The sequence below is a fragment of the Hordeum vulgare genome, chromosome 7H (genome assembly GCF_904849725.1).
Source record: "Hordeum vulgare subsp. vulgare chromosome 7H, MorexV3_pseudomolecules_assembly, whole genome shotgun sequence".
Lineage (NCBI taxonomy): Eukaryota > Viridiplantae > Streptophyta > Magnoliopsida > Poales > Poaceae > Hordeum > Hordeum vulgare.
The window spans coordinates 489,111,810-489,127,803 of NC_058524.1; positions in this window are offsets into that span (position 1 = coordinate 489,111,810).

The window sequence follows — 15,994 nt, forward strand, 5'->3', positions numbered from 1 at the left end:
CCAGCTGACTCTTGAACCATGAATTTTTTGTTATGGCGATTGTAGCCTTCGATCAAAAAGTGAAGTAAAAATTCACCCATCTTAACGGACGACATTTGTAACATGCCTTGCAAATCCGTTTCATAAAACGTAAATTTTTGACTTGCTGAAAGTTTATCAACAAGACTAACCCACTTCTCAACAGAACATGGAATCACACCGTCGATTTTCATCCTTCATAATTTAAACAATTTGTCACGTACGATGCAATTTATTTGATATTTCAATAATACCATGAACATTATAAACATACTTACCCAATTATAATGCCGATGAAGGAAGAACGGACGGACGAACGGTGAAGGCTGCGGCGACGCAGTGACGTACGGTCAAGGCCGACGGCGACGGACGGTGAAGGACGACGGCGGACGGACGGTGACGACCGACGTCGGACGGATGGTGACGGTGACGGATGGCGACACGCAGACGGACGGTGACGGCCACGGTGACGGAGTTGTGATGGAGCGGCGTCGGGAGGGATGGAGGGCGGCGAGATCACGTCGGCGTAAGGCTAGGCGTCGGGGGAGGGGGGGTGCGAGATCACGTCGGGTGCAGAGCGAGGCGTCGGGGGCGCGGCGGCGGCGAGATCACGTCGATGTGGCTAGGGTATGCAACGTCGCTAATCCCACCGTCGTGGGAAAACAATATGACGACGCCGGGTGATTTTTTTTCATATGAATATTTGCAAGTCTCCTACATGAAATCTTTCCATATGAATTTGCAAGTCCCTTTCATGAAAAAATTTCATTTTTTTCCACGCTTCACGATGAACTTCACAAGGCGGCACGTCAAATTTTAGAATTTTCTGATAGTCCGTGCTTTTTTTATGAATTTCCATTCAAAAATTGACAAAAACAGATGTCGGACGTGACGGAACATGCGTTTGGTCTTCGATTTCGTCGAAATTTTGTGTGGCATCATTGCATGTGCGTTCTCAGGTCCCGGTAAAAGTTGGGTCAATTTCATGAATGCATGCATGTACTTCATGTGCAACCCATGGGTGTCGGTATGGATGGAAGGGGAGCTACAACGCCATCTTGCAACTCCCCATCATGAATTTTTTTCATTTTTTCCACGCTTCACGATGAACTTCACAAGGCGGCACGTCAAATTTTAGAATTTTCTGACAATCCGTGCTTTTTTTATGAATCTCCATTCAAAAACCGGCAAAAACAGATGCCGGACGTGACGCAACGTGCGTTTGGTCTCCGATTTCGTCGAAATTTTGCGTGGCATCATTGCATGTGCATTCCGAGGTGCCGACAAAATTTGGATGAATTTCATGAATGCATCCATGTACTTCATGTGGAACCCATGGGTGTCGGTATGGACGGAAGGGGTGCTACAACACCATCTTTTAAATCCCCTTCATAAAATTTTTTCATTTTTTTTCACGCTTCACGATGAACTTCACAAGGCGACTCGTCAAATTTTAGAATTTTCTGACAATCCGTGCTTTTTTTATGAATTTCCATTCAAAAACCGGCAAAAACAGATATCGGACGTGACGCAACGTGCGTTTGGTCTCCGATTTCATCGAAATTTTGCATGGCATCATTGCATGTGCATTCTCAGGTGCCGGCAAAAGTTGGGTGAATTTCATGAATGCATCCATGTACTTCATGTGCAACCCATGGGTGTCGGTATGGACGGAAGGGGTGCTACAACGCCATCTTGCAACCCCCCTTCATGAATTTTTTTCATTTTTTCCACGCTCCACGATGAACTTCACAAGGCGGCACGTCAAATTTTATAATTTTCTGACAATCCGTGCTTTTTTTTATGAATTTCCATTCAAAAACCGGCGAAAACAGATGCCGGACGTGACGCAACGTGCGTTTGGTCTCCGATTTCGTCGAAATTTTGCGTGGCATCATTGCATGTGCATTCTCAGGTGCCGGCAAAAGTTGGGTGAATTTCATGAAAGCATCCATGTACTTCATGTGGAACCCATGGGTGTCGGTATGGACGGAAGGGGTGCTACAACGCCATCTTGCAAATGCCCTTCATGAAAAAATTTCATTTTTTTCCACGCTTTACGATGAACTTCACAAGGAGACACGTCAAATTATAGAATTTTCTAACAATCCGTGCTTTTTTATGAATATCCATTCAAAAACCGGCAAAAACAGATGCCGAACGTGACGCAACGTGCGTTTGGTCTTTGATTTCATCGAAATTTTACGTGGCATCATTGCATGTGCATTCTCACGTGCCGACAAAAGTTGGGTGAATTTCATGAATGCATCCATGTACTTCATGTGCAACCCATGGGTGTCGGTATGGACGGAAGGGGTGCTATAACGCCATCTTGCAAATTCTCTTCATGAATTTTTTTCATTTTTTCCACGTTTCATGATGAACTTCACAAGGCGGCACGTCAAATTTTAGAATTTTCTGACAATCCGTGCTTTTTTTATGAATTTTAATTCAAAAACCGGCAAAAACAGATGCCGGACGTGACGCAACGTGCATTTGGTCTCCGATTTCGTCGAAATTTTGCGTGGCGCATTCTCAGGTGCCGGCAAAAGTTGAGTGAATTTCATGAATGCATCCATGTACTTTCATGTGCAACCCATGGGTGTCGGTATGGACGGAAGAGATGCTACAACGCCATCTTGCAACTACCCTTCATGAACATTTTTCATTTTTTTCCGCGCTTCACGATGAACTTCGCAAGGCGGCACGTCAAATTTTAAAATTTTCTGACAATCCGTACTTTTTTATGAATTTTAATTCAAAAACCGGCAAAAACAGATGCCGGACATGACGAAACGTGCGTTTGGTCTTCGATTTCGTCGAAATTTTACGTGGAATCATTGCGTGTTCATTCTCCGGTGCCGGCAAAAGTTGAGCAAATATTTTACGTTTTTATATCGTTTAAGAAAAAATATAAGTTATTTATATATTATTTAAGAAAAATTATTTAATATAATTTCATGAATGTTTATATCATTTAAGAAATTTTTTACGTCTTAATATAATTTCATCAATGTTTATATCGTTTAAGAAATATTATAAGTTCTTTTTTTGTTTTTTTTTCATTTTTGTAAATTTTATATATTAGATAAAATGTAAATATTTATTTAACTGATGTAAACAATTTAAATATTTTAAATAAATAAATAATAATAAAAACAATGTAAATACTGAATTTAGATTCATTATAAACTTAGATAAAATTTCATAGTTCCCGATTACATTCGAACATAATTAAAAAAATAAAAATAAAATTTAATTAAACATTACTAAATTCTAAAAATCCTAATCTAATCGGAGTCCAGGTAGACGACGGCGGGCTCGTCCACCGCGCCGTCGCCGTCCCCGCCGTCGTCGTCGTCGTCGGAGCTGTTGGCGAGGGCATCCGAGTCGACGTCGTCGTCATCGTCGACGGGTGGCGGGTTTGCCCCCACTGTCGCCGCTGCCGCCGTCGCCTGGATAGCCGCCGCGATCTCCGCCTCTTCCCTCGCCACCGCGGCCGCCGTCGCCTGAGACGCCCGTATGGCGACGAGTAGCCCCGGCGAGTCGTCGGGGTCGCCGTCCTTGCGGAGGACGAAATGTTCCGGCGGCACTTCGTACTCCGCCGGGACAGCCGGGGCCACCACCGGGGCCGCCGGAGGTGGGTGGGGGATCGCCGCCCGACGGCGCCGCGGGATGCCGTCGGCGCCGTGTGTTGACGTTGTTGTAGTTCTTCCCGTCCCAATAGGCGTGTCGGCCGCGGGTGTTGTAGCGGCCGCCAGGGTGGACCCGGAGCTGCTCCGGCGTCGCGGGGTTGTCCAGCGCCGGATATCCGTCCTTGCAAATCCTCCACGGTTTTGCAAGGCGGCACCCCGGCGGGACGAGGAGGCCGAAGTTGTATAGCTCCTGCGTCAGAGGCTTGTCGAGTCTCTGGGGCCAGTTGCTCTCCGGCGCGTCGCCGCCGCCGGAGCTGCCGCCGCCGGCATGATCCATCGCCGGGACGACGAAGAACGGGGGAGGGAGGAAGAGAACGTCGGGACGACGGAGACCTGCAGCGGGACGACGAAGAGCGGGGGAGAGAAGGAGAGCAGGGGAGCGACGGGTGTGCCGACGAGCCGCGGGACAACGGGTATATATAGCGCAGTGACGGGAGGGGAGGCGACGGGGCAGCTGGCCGGCGTAACTCCCCCGGAGTGAATTCGCGTCGCCTCGGGAGCCGTCGAACCAACGGGCCAGCGGCGACGGTCTCGGGAACCGACGCGACTGGGCTCTGACGACGGGGCCGCCATTAATGGCGTCGCCTCGGAGCCGGCGAACCAACGGGCTAACGGAGGCATCGGACGACGGGGCGCTGACGACGCAACGCGGAATTAATGGCGCGGTCTCGGGAACCGACGGATTGACCGCGGTCAGACCGACGTGAAGACGCCACGTCGCAGCGGGTGGACGCGGGTACGACGCGTATACCGGGGCTCCTGTACGTCGCCGTTTCGTCAGCTGGCGCCCGTCGGGCTGACGCGCGTATGTCGGGACGGGGGAAAAGACAATCCTGCCCTTTGTTACGAAGGGGTATCGTTTAATCTCAGCCGTCCTTGTGTTTGGGGTTGTACCGAAGAAGTAGTGTCTTTGGATCTAGACCGTCAACAGTTTTACTAGACCAAATCACCTCCCGCGAAGTTGGTAATCCTCTTGGAGGCCTCGCACAACTTCATGGTCCTCGTTTTGATCATTTCAGCACCTTGCCGCAGCTTCTCCGCCTCCGCAGTTGGTTGAAGCCCTGCCTAGTAAGGTAGAAAAGAACACACCGAAAACACGGTCTCAAATGGATAATTGATCAATTTTTTTTCCAAAGGTGACCCTGTTGAGCGCCAGCCAGATCGCCGATGTAACACCGGCAGTGTAGAACCTCGATTCTCCAGGTAAGAATTTATAGCGCCAGACAAAATATTGCCAGTGGTTGTTGGGACATAAGTCAGTCCCCAATACCACCCCGATTGATCTCCATACCACCCGAGTCACCGGACAGGTAAAGAATAAGTATGTAGCAATTTCAACATCCTTGCAAAAGGAGAAGACCGGACTACCTCGCCATTTTCTTTTCTGCATCACCTGCCTAGTAAGCACATCATCCTGTGCTAATTGCTCATGAAGATCTGAATCTTAAGAGGTAGCTTAGCCTCCCAGATCCATTTATTAATTGCAGCCACTCAGTGGCTTTTCCAGCCATTTGTACATACATTTAGTAGAGAATTTACCATTCTTACTAAGCCCCTAGTAGACCACACCCCCCTCATTCGAGAGATGCAACCCGGATATGTGCTCACACATCTCCTGCTACTGCCCATCAAGTTTAGGACAGAGGCGTCTTCTAAAGAAGGAAGACACCACCACCAAAACAACAGGATTAACCGTACAGTCCTGGTCCACACAAATGTCAAACAAACTGGGGAACTGAACACTGAAAGGAATCATTCCATTAACAGGATATTTCCAGACTCTCGCCAAATTATCAGATTCTATCTTAATTCTCCTCCAAGCTATGTAGAGTTCTTTAACTTTCAAAAGAGCTTTCCAACATGGGGCTGCCTCGTCAAACCTGACGTGTGGGTCCCATATGTCATAGACATAGTGCTTACAGAGTTTAACTAAAATCCCAATTAACATTATTAGCAGCATCGGGCTCACTATCATAACCAAAGATATTTTAGTTAGTCGATAACTAGCCTCTAATCGACGGCCACTGTCGAGATTTGCCCGGCAGCGACAAAAATCTGCAACCAAGTCCCACCGGAAGCCACTGCTGTGGCGACTGAGGGCACCATGGGGTTGCCCTTGTTCGTGCGCATACATGGAGGGCTCCCTGGAGGCCGAGGGGTGGCCAGAGTGTCAACGGTGACAAGCAAGGCGGCAGCGAGCTATGGGGATGAAGCGGTCAATGCTATGGTGCACAGGGAGCCGAAACGAGGGGTTATATATACGCTCGCCTGGGGACATGAGGAGCACGACCATGTACATGTGCGCGACTGAAGTGAGCTAAAACAACGGCGGCAACAGGGACGCGAGCTGTGATCTCACGGGCATGGTGAAGTCGAGGGTAGGGAATAAAACTGTGAGGGGATATAGGGGGAAACCGATTTCGGGGCTCACTATGAACTCGAAGGGCAGCTCGGATTGTGCGGGGAAGATCTGGACGGTGTGTATGAACGGTGACGACCTGCTGTACCTGAGGTTTAAGACGACAATGCTGACGAGGGCTCGCGGCACCTGAGCTTGCGTGCTTCGGCTTGAATCTTCAGTACAGATAGGCTGTTCCATTGGATATGGCGACTAGTAGTGCGACGTTCGGTGGCCGCGAGGACAGCGAGGGGTGGCGACGAGCTCCTCTCCGATGCATCGCGGGAAAGAGCATATGAGGGGAAAGAGAGAGCTGCGAGGGGATAAAAGGTAGAGGAGGTCGTGGCGTCTCCGTGCCAAGTCCAGAAGATTCGGGGTGTCGCAGTGGAAGCAGGAGCTGGCGCGCGTGCCTCGGCCACACGCTGTCCTGCCCAATCCAATGAATCAAAGGACCAATGTAGATAAAAATTCTAAGAATTTTAATCCTTAAAAAATCCTATAAAACTCCTTTGAATCAAGGGAACCCTTAATATTTATATTGCCAAAACGGAATTTTCCAAAAGCACATACATTGTTTCACGGTCATTTGAAAATATATAGTAGTTATATGAATATAAATCCAAATTCAAATACAATGGTGATTTAAATTCAAAACCCAAAATAATCCTTTAAAATGTTCCTAAGTTTTGGTTCATTTTGAAGAGAAATATGGAAATTTTAAATGCGTTTTCAACGGTTCTATGTCATTTTCTTTAATTTTTTTAGGCTTCCAATATTCCGCAATTCAAATTCCAAGAATTTCAATATGATGCTTGATTCTTTGAAAAGAAACTATTATAAATATTTAGAAAAAATATTCCAAGGTTGTCACATTAATGGGCGAAACATTCTGTCAACCATTAATATGCCAAAATAACCATGGGCTGCATACGGGGTGTAAGAACCTCGGGCCACAAACGGGACAAAACATGTCCCATAAATGGGCTGCATAAGCATGTACATCAAAAGGCCAAAAACACAACATGAGGCACAAACAAAATAAAAGCAAAATGACGTGCTAAAGAACCCAAACACATAACGGGTTGTTAACATGTCGGGACCCCGATCCTAAATCATAAGAACCCAGCCTGTAACACATCACATCACTTTGCGCCTCACGCACGGTAAACTCCACGGCTACCACCTTATCTTGGCCCGGACTGTTTGCGTCTTTTGGCTCACGTATATGAATGTGTCGCTAGCATTCCAACGACAAAGAACCCGGGTCGACATGACTAGTTATAAACCCAAGTGGTACATCCGTACAGGGACATGCATACATAACCCAGCAAAGCAGGTGTCGGTCATCAGCGTGTGTAGACGAGTCGTAGCAAGCTACAAGAACTCCATTACACCGCGTGACATTTCCCTGAAGGGACAGACACAACAGCAAAGAAGGATACATGCCGGTCAATCAATGTGTCCGGAGCAGTAAAAGCTCGGTGGAAGCACAAAGAGGCATTTCCTCATAAAGAGTACTACTAAAGGCACACAACTAGGTGTCGAATCCCACGCATATAATGCATTTCATAACATAGACACAATATGCACGATATGTGTAGATACAACATGGCATCACAACATAACTCTATGAGTCAAGCTTTTATTAAAGACTCATAAGAGTCGACATAGTATGATATTACAAACAGGGGTCTCTTGACCCGACACTCAAGTCATACAAACATCAAGCAGAAGCATAACATGTTTGGGTACATACATCTACTAAAAGTGGCTGGAAGAGCCTGAAAAGCTACAACGACCCTACAAAAGGAACCAGACCTCTGTCTGGGATTCCCAAGCTATTCCGGTCAACGTCGATCACATCGTGTAGAACCAATAATGAGACTAAAGTCTTCTCTGCAAAAATATAAATAAAGAAACCGTGAGTACAAAGGTACTCAACAAGACTTACATTAGAACTATCTACATATGCATCAGTATAGCCAGCTTTGACTCTTGGCTAACATGTAATACGACTACAAGTTCTTTCTTTGAGATGGGATAACGCACACGAGTCCACATATTCACCTATCAATACACAACCATGGATCCACTCTCGTCTCCCTACGAGAAGGCCATACATAGCACTCACACTTATCTTACATGTTTTAGAGTATCCATTTAAATTGTCTATGTACCACGTAATGTTTTGAAGTAGTCCATATCCGAGGACGCGGCTATTCGAACAGATTGATTCACCCTGCAGGGGTATACTTCTTCACACATGCTCTCACAACTTATCACCATATGCACGTCATGCATCTCGGCAACCTTCAAGCGGAAGCACTGGCGTGGGTGTCGGCCATGACCGTTAACCACACAAGACCCTAGTCCAGGTTTATCGCCTATTTGATACTTAACCCGCAAAGAAGTCCGGCCGAGGTTTCCTCTACGGCCCCAAACAATGTGCGCAGGGTTCCCAAGCCCACCATCCGGGTGACACTTGGTACACCGTGCCACTATGTATCTACGGCACTCAAGCCTACCCCGTCGGGCAGAGCTAAACACGGCCGCCAACACTTTTCCTACAAACACCAGAAACTAGTTGCAACTCCTGGACAGAGATCTAGGCAATTAATAAGCCAAGATGGTCAATTAAGTATCCCAATGTGTGGTAGTATCTTGTCTTGGATTACATATACAAAACTCAGTTCTTAAGGACGGTCCCAATGAGACAACCCACCATGTACTCCTACATGGCCTCTCATCGCTACCTTTACCAAATCGGATTCACACCTTTACTCTCACACTGTAGGACATGAACACAACCATTCCGATTCATCATCCAGATGGATCAGACCCGACACGACTCTAAGCATAGCAGGCATAGTACGCAAGCATGGATGAGTAAGCACAACAAGGCTCAAGCAGTTGCTAATCATGCTAAGTGGTTTCAACTATTTACTGTGACAAAATCAGGTCATGCAGAGGAATGGGTTCAACTACCGAGAACATGTAATAGTTGAATCGGGTTTCTCCTAATGCAATAAAAGAGAGCAGGAGCGAGAGAGTGGGTTTATATCAGTATGCTCAAGGGGGTTTTCTTGCGTGACACGTCTGAAGATAGCAATGAGTCTTCATCAACATCAACGATCACATCGTCGGAACAATCGTCTACACAGAGGGAACAACACCGACAAACAAGAAAGAACAATATTTACTTCACGGGAATGCAACACTATGATGCATGATCATGACATGAAAATGAAATGTGGCATGGCTAATGTAGCTACCATTTCTTAAGTTGAAGCTGGTTTGAATCAAAATTCAAATATCACTTCAAACAAGGTATTTTTCACATACCCTTTTAATTGATTCGACCTGATGCTCATGCATAACTTGTTTTATCATGCATGAAAATAGCACCATTGGATTCCTTGAATTTTTCTAATAATTTTTCATATATAAATTATTTTCATTGGACTTACGGATTATTTTTTATGATTTTTAGAAGTTTCTAGCATTTTCTGGAATTTTCTTTGAATTGATTTAATTCCAGAATATATTAATTGCGTCAGCATGACGTGAGGGTGAGGTCAGCAGGTCAACTGAGTTGTCCATGGTCAACCCTGAGAGACAGGGATCACCAGTCAGTGACACAAGGTTAATCCTCGGTCAAACCAGAGGCTAACTAGGCTTTGACCTCATGTCGGGCCCTCTGTCAATGACTAGGGGGGTTATTAGTGGGTTAATGGCTGGCTAAATCGGCCCCCACCGGAGGGTGGTCGCCGGCGACCATAGCCGCGGCGGAGGGCTCGCCGAAGATGGCCTAAACAGTGCTACAGAGCATGGTTTCGAGCACGGTTTGCGGCTACGCGAAGCTGGCGAAGCGGCCGTACTTCCAGGGGTAAGCAGGGGAGCTAGTGTGGCCGAAGAAGGTGCCGGCGACAAGCTCACGCGGCAGTGGGATTCGGCCGAGGCGGGGAGCGGGGCTACGGGGCACATGAGAGCGTGGAAAGGGAGGGGAAATGCACAGGAGCTCACGGCGGTTCCATTTGCGGTGACGGCAGGCTCGGGGAGGTATTCTCGCTCGCGAATCGCGACCGCACGCTGTGGCGAGCTTCTCCTCTGCCTACTGGCAGGAGGAAGAAGACGCATGTGCCCCTGGTGGGCTGGGCGAGGCGACAGGTAAGGTTTCCTTTCTTTTTTCTTTTTTCTGTTTTGCTTCTTAATCTATTTTGTTTTATATTACTGACATTTGTTTTGTTATTTTTCGAGGGCTCAAACCTACCTTTAAAAAATAACAATACATTTTCTAGAGTGTAGTTTGAATATTGCAAACCTCCTCAAAATGTTTCAGCATTTTTGAAAGACTAAGAATAATTATAATGTGGTATTTGTCATTTTATGCAACTTTGCTGGTTTAATTAAAATTACAAAAAGGTTGATAAAAAGTGGGTCACCCCTGGTATGTTGTTGCCAACATTTATAAAAAATAATGAAAATTTTGAAAACCATTTTGGGTTCATTGAAAATAATCTTTGTTGAACCTATTTGAATTTTATTTGGTGCTAGGGTTTGATTATCCACATTTTTTTATCATCCCCATTTCAATTTCAAAATAAAAATAAAAATGCATGCATGAATATGAAATGGCAAGCAAGGTAAACTTGGGCTGTGACAACTCACCCCCACTAGAAAAGAATCTCGTCCCGAGATTCAAGCGTAGTCGGGAAGAGGAAGAGGGGACAATAAACTATCGTGATCTTCACGATCCAATTGCCCTTCTTGAAGATGTTGATTCATTGCATCATGTTGATCTTGACATCTTTGTCTTCGAGGTATTCATCTAACACGACAACAAAAGAACAGGAAGACTCTACCAGATTCGATGTCCTCGAAGATCGAGCAACTCATGATCAGCTCATAGAATGAGACGTAGGAACGTCCCTTGAGCTGAGACGCAAAACACATAACACGGATGAGGAAATGAGGCATATGACAGAGGTTCAATTGGTAGGCAACAATCCCATGCTTAAAGAGATGGTGACAAGGTTTCAAAGTATCGAGGATTAAGTTTCTCTTCATACCATAACGGGGCACCTTAGGAGGGTGACTCGTATAGTTATTCCCTTAAGTGGCAAAAATAATTACTTTTGATACAAATATCATTAAAACTCTTCGTACCAAGGTAAGGAAATTCAGAATTGATCATTTGAAAGAATTTGAAAGAATGGCATACTTAGTTTGAAAAGAAACTAGAGTTATAGAACAAGTCGGCAAACGGAAGGCACATGGCAATTGATACCGAGGGTATAACCTAGTGTGTGAGTGTGCTCTCAAGAACATGAGCATTTCCATATTCATCAGAGTTCTACCAAGATCCGTGCCAAGATCTTGGTGACACATCATACTACCATGATGAATAATAATGGAGAATGCAGATGCAAAGGAAGACAACACTTTCTTAGATTTCACCTTAGTTATGCCAAGGGAACGAAATCTGGTTAATCGACCGAGAGACATTTAGCACTCTGCTTCTAATGTTCTCCTTGACGTACTAGCACAACCCAGTTATAGATCATTCTTGATATTTAGCACATAAAGTATAGGCCGGACTTCGGGGCTTAAATGGGGTCCATGAGGAACAACTTCTAAAATGAGTCATACAAAAACCTCATGGGGAGATGGCTAAGGTTGCTGATGCAAGATATTATAATATTAAGTCTTCCGGCTAAGCGTGTTAGCCATGACATCACTTTACCGGGTTACAGAGAGACCAATATTATAATTCTTGGGAAAAGTTCCAACCATTGTAACTGCCTAAGATTCAGCTCTGGTTTGTGACATGATGTTTCAGACTCACCATGTCTGAAAAGAAAGTTTGCAACACAAATCAACGAGATAACGTTGCGAGATTCTCAAGAAATGAACTACGGAAGACAACTCCAAAACATGAGCTGGATTTGCAAGATCCACGTGAACACACTGTCCAAGACAATGATGAGCACATGAAAAATCTTACAAGAAAACACTACCGAGTTCTGATTTGGGAACCATCATTGCATCAAACGAAGCTATGTGCAAGTCCGCCTGGGCCCTTCGGAAATAACACTTAAGTTCTTTTCCTTGAACAAATCAATCAGTGGCTTGGGGTGCTAGGAGTTACATATGGAATGGAGGTAGCTAATCTCTCAGACCATAGAATACTTTGCACGCGCATGACTAACTTGGGATGATTCCAGAGGAAGCAAAATAACTTTTCTCGAATTCACAGCGGCAACTTGCACCAATTACACGTGAATGGAGAGGAAATCACTTCTTACACCTAACATATACCTCGTGCATGACACACAAAAACAATGTCTACAAAATTTCCAACACTAGCTTAATGTCCAACATAAATCATGGAACAAATGAAAATGTTGTCGAGATACCCTTATAAATGGATTTCCATAACTATGTGAGCAATATAATAGCATTGGTCAAATCAAATAATATAATGGTGTATGCTCAAGGAAAACCACGAGTAAGACACCGTTACGAACATCTTTGGTTCTGAGTTTGATTTGACGATAGTCCATATTCAAATCAAAAATTGGACAAGATAATATATGCAACAATTGATCACACAAATCAACTGATGAGAATATCATCTTCCTTCGAGACTCAATCAATCACACACAAGATATCCCTTTAAAATGAACTAAGTTAGGCAAAGCTTTTATCTTCCAACTCTCCAAGTTGTTGTTTAGCTTAACCAACTGGCTCGGGGGTATCCAACAAGGAATCTTGGAGAAGGGTGGCTTATAGGAAACCAACTTGATCGCGAGCTCTATCATAGCAGTCAGAAAACAACTTGGTAATACTTCCGAGAAGATATTCGGAATATCACGAATCACCGATATGTTTTTAAGCTCGGGAACAATCTCGCTTTTCAGGGCAAGATGATATGATCAAAGAGCAAAGGATTGACACAATCCTAACCCATAGATCGGAAAGTGCACCATGAAACATGGACTAGGTAGCACGGTCAATCTTAGGATGATGATTCAATCACCATCACCATAAGAGTGAAATTATTGTCCATTAGCTACCAAGCAAGAACATTGCTAGGAGTATTGATTTCACACAACATGGTTCACTTGTCGATATTCCGGTTACAATCAACACGGAAAATGAGGGATGAATAATGATGTTGAGAAGTATCACTACATCAAGAGCTCATAAGATATGGTGCAATTCTCACGACACTCTTGACAAAAAGAGGGTAATACTCCAAGATAGAACAGAACAAAAGCCAGATTAGCATTTTGATCTGCAGAATACAACTACGTTGACCCAATCCAAGAAATGGATGAGGTACTGGAGTTTGCTTCTCCGAGTCATTAGGAAATAGAACAACTTGACAGACCATAGGAATAAAAGACATCGATGACACGAATGCACAACTACTCTTGACTATCCTATCATAAATGAAGGTTAGAAACAATTGAAGAGGGCCAACTCAAGAGCACATGATTTTTTCTAAGTTATGGATGCATAGATTAGCATGTCGAACGAGTTCAACATAATTCTTCCAGATAACCCATGCAGAATGGCGGAGTTGGCAGAATCACAATATGGAGTAGAGAACTCATCACGAGCACTCTTGTTATGATCTCTAGTTCATGAAGAACTTATGCGAGAGATGGTCCATGGTGTTGGAAGAATGATATACCATGAACCTTGGGAACTACAACAAGGTTACTAATCATTCTAAAGGAACTAGCAACACTATCAACAGAAGTGAGCAGAATGATCCTTGGGTTCAAGAGCCCAGAAATAGAATACCTACTAGCTAAATAACATCCCGGGATGTTTTCGAAAATGATGGCCAGAATTATTACACTGGGAACTTAGAACACATCTAGACTATTGGGTGGTTTTTGAGGTAACATGTTTTCCTAATACTTCAACAAAACATCGAGGTAATAGAGTACCTCAACACAATGATTAGTGTGCTTTGTCTGGCCAAAAAGACATTAACTCGGGATGAGAGGATTTGCAATTGCATCAGATTATCTAGAAACCTTGGAAAACTCGGACAACATAACTGTTGTACGGGCATGAAATATGAGGCAACCTGCAAGAAACTGACAACATAACAATTGAATTCTTATGGAGACACTGATCCTTGAATACAACAACTTTCGTATAGATCTACAACATAGTAACTCGTCATCCTAATGAATAGATGAGAAAGCCTAATTCTTCAACCCCGTAGAATAAAGAAGACGGTGACTCAGAATAAGAATGACACAAGGAAAGGAGTAAAAGAGCCTTACGTTCCCTTCCACAAGCAATTCCCTTATATAACTAAAGAGTTGCTAGACTCAACATCGACCAGTTTGGCTTGGTTATCCTACAGGCAGTCAAGCTCTGATACCAAAGCTGTCGGGACCCCGATCCTAAATCATAAGAACACAGCCTGTAACACATCACCTCACTTTGCGACCTGACGCACGGTAAACTCCATGGCTGCCACCTTACCTTGGCCGGGACCATTTGCGTCTTTTGGCTCACGTATATGAATGTGTCGCTAGCATTCAAACGACAAAGAACCCGGGTCGACATGACTAGTTATAAACCTAAGTGGTACGTCCGTACAGGAACAGACATACATAACCCAACAAAGCAGGTGTCGGTCATCAGCGTGTGTGGACGAGTCGTAGAAAGCTACAAGAACTCCATTACACCGCGTGACATTTCCCTGAAGGGACAGACACAATAGCAAAGAAGGATACATGCCGGTCAATCAATGTGTCCGGAGCAGTAGCAAGCTACCAAAGCTCGGTGGAAGCACAAAGAGGCATTTCCACGTAAAGACTATTGGAAATATGCCCTAGAGGCAATAATAAATTAGTTATTATTATATTTCTTTGTTCATGATAATCGTTTATTATCCATGCTATAATTGTATTGATTGGAAACACAGTGCATGTGTGGATACATAGACAAAACACTGTCCCTAGTAGGCCTCTAGTTGACTAGCTCGTTGATCAAAGATGGTCAAGGTTTCCTGACCATAGGCAAGTGTTGTCACTTGATAACGGGATCACATCATTAGCAGAATCATGTGATGGACTAGACCCAAACTAATAGACGTAGAATGTTGATCGTGTCATATTGTTGCTACTGTTTTCTGCGTGTCAAGTATTTGTTCCTATGACCATGAGATCATATAACTCACTGACACCGGAGGAATGATTTGTGTGTATCAAATGTCGCAACGTAACTGGGTGACTATAAAGATGCTCTACAGGTATCTCCGAAGGTGTTCGTTGAGTTAGTATGGATCGAGACTGGGATTTGTCACTCCGTGTGACGGAGAGGTATCTCGGGGCCCACTCGGTAATACAACATCACACACAAGCCTTGCAAGCAATGTGACTTAGTGTAAGTTGCGGGATCTTGTATTACGGAACAAGTAAAGAGACTTGCCGGTAAATGAGATTGAAATAGGTATGCGGATACTGACGATCGAATCTCGGGCAAGTAACATACGAAGGACAAAGGGAATGACATACGGGATTATATGAATCCTTGACACTGAGGTTCAACCGATAAGATATTCCGAGAATATGTACGATCCAATATGGGCATCCAGGTCCTGCTATTGGATATTGACCGAGGAGTCACTCGGGTCATGTCTACATAGTTCTCGAACCCGCAGGGTCTGCACACTTAAGGTTCGACGTTGTTTTATGCGTATTTGAGTTATATGGTTGGTTACCGAATGTTGTTCGGAGTCCCGGATGAGATCCAGGACGTCACGAGGAGCTCCGGAATGGTCCGGAGGTAAAGATTGATATATAGGAAGTCCTGTTTTGGTCACCGGAAAAGTTTCGGGCTCATCGGTAGT